The sequence below is a fragment of the Leptonychotes weddellii genome, chromosome 9 (genome assembly GCF_054177405.1).
Source record: "Leptonychotes weddellii isolate Sample4059 chromosome 9, ASM5417740v2, whole genome shotgun sequence".
Lineage (NCBI taxonomy): Eukaryota > Metazoa > Chordata > Mammalia > Carnivora > Phocidae > Leptonychotes > Leptonychotes weddellii.
The window spans coordinates 118,608,321-118,610,390 of NC_138377.1; positions in this window are offsets into that span (position 1 = coordinate 118,608,321).

Below are 2,070 nucleotides of genomic sequence, written 5' to 3' on the forward strand. Positions count from 1 at the left end.
ATGGATGGAGCTAGAGAGTATTATGCTAAGCAAAACAAGGCAGTCAGAGAAAGACAAATACCATATGATTTCACTCTTATGTGGAATGTAAGAAACAAAACAAACCAGCAAAAGGGAAAAAGAAAAAGAGAGAGAGGCAAACTAAGAAACAGACTCTTAACTATGGAGAAAGCCCTGATGGTTACCAGAGGGGAGGGGGTTGGGGGATGCGGGAAACACGTGATGGGCATTGAGGAGTGCACTTGGGATGAGCACAGGGTGATGTGTGGGTGTTGACTCTCTATCTTGTACACCTAAAACTAATATTACACTCTATGTTAACTAACTGGAATTGAAATAAAAACTTAAAAAAAAAATACAGTTGCAGTCAATAGCTTTGTGCGTATTTTTGCGTGTATGTCATGTGGACAGATTTGTGGAAGTGGAGTTGGTCAGAGTACAGATGCATATGTGATTCTGCTCCGTATTGCTAAATACCCCTTCATAGAGATGACACCCTTTTGCATTTTGTAGGTGGGGTTCTCAAATGGAAGGCTCTGCCTCAGGGGGATCAGGAGGGCTGCTGTCTATTATCTTGGGCCCCTCAATGCCAGAACACAGAGTTCTTTTCCCTGGAACATTCGATTCCTTTAAGAAGTTGTCTGATTGTTTGTGTGGAGCAAGTATGTATTGCTTCCAGGCGTCTGTGTTTCCACATGTGTGTGTGAGGTATGGTGGCCAGGGGAAAGTGGCCGTGAGTACCCTTGCTCCATCTGTATGTCTTCTTCAAGTTTCCATTCCAGCCTCACATTTCACTTCCACCAAGGGTTTCTGAATCCCAAGTCTCTCTCTGTGTCCGCAAGACAGGCTGAGATCCTCTCCGAGTGTGATGCCGGCTCCGTCACTCCTGGTTGGGATGTCTGCTCACCCAGAGGTTGTTCTTGTGTCTCCATCCATGGGATCACCATCCTGCAGAACTCTGCTGACATCTTTTGTCTCTTTGTGTCCCACCTCTTATTCTCTTTTCTTTTAAAGATTTTATTTATTTATTTGTGTGTGTGTGAGAGAGAGCTCACAAGCAGGGTGAGCTGCAGGCAGAGGCAGAGGGAGAAGCAGGCCTCCCCGCTGAGCAGGGAGCCGGATGCAGAACTCGATCCCAGGACCCTGGGATCATGACCTGAGCTGAAGGCAGCCGCTTAACCGACTGAACCACCTGGGCGTCCGTCTTATTCTCTTTTCTATTGAGGGTTTATACCTTTTAAATTAATTTGGTACTATTTTCTGGGGTTGAGGTTGGAGAGGAGATATATAAGTTGTGTTATTCTACTGTTTTGATCCAGAAGGGTGCTGGAAGGGAGGACTAAAGCAATGGCAGGAAAGTGAGGGAAATGGTCAGGGAAGGTAAGACCTTTCTAATAATGGCTTCTCTGGAGTATGTATTAACCTCCACTTCATGATTTTTGAGAAACATAAGTGAAGGAGTTAGCTTATTTTGAAACTGCTTTTGGTTGCCAGATGGCATATCTTTGGCTGGGCCACCCAGGTTCTCAACACATAAAGGATTAATGAACAACCGACTTAATTCTGAAAATAGAGCAGATCTTATGCTTAAAATTTGCAACATGCTAAAATACTGGATTCAGCCATCCTGCTTCCTGACATACATATGAGGCTTTAATTTTATTATAAAGCCATAGAACAAAAAACCCGTGCAAGGCATCTACAGAATTCTCTTACACTCTGACAATTCACTGGGACCCTTGAACATGCCATCAGTTTTCTCAGACTCCTTGCTTCCTCTAAGACTAAGGTACGAAATGAATGTTCATCATTATAGACGGGACATACCTCCTTGGCGCAGTCAGTGGCCTGACTACCATCTATCCAGGGTCAGACTTGTATCAGGTGCTGTGCTCGGTGCTGGGAACAAGACGATTGTCGTCAGGGGATCTGCAGTGTGGTGGAGGAGGAAGGGGAGATGCGCCAGCAAAGAGACAGTTATAAAATGATGTGATGCGTGCTGTTATAGCAGAATGTAGGGATGAGTCCAGGATTTAATTACCATCACTAACAATGTTCATTTTTATATAT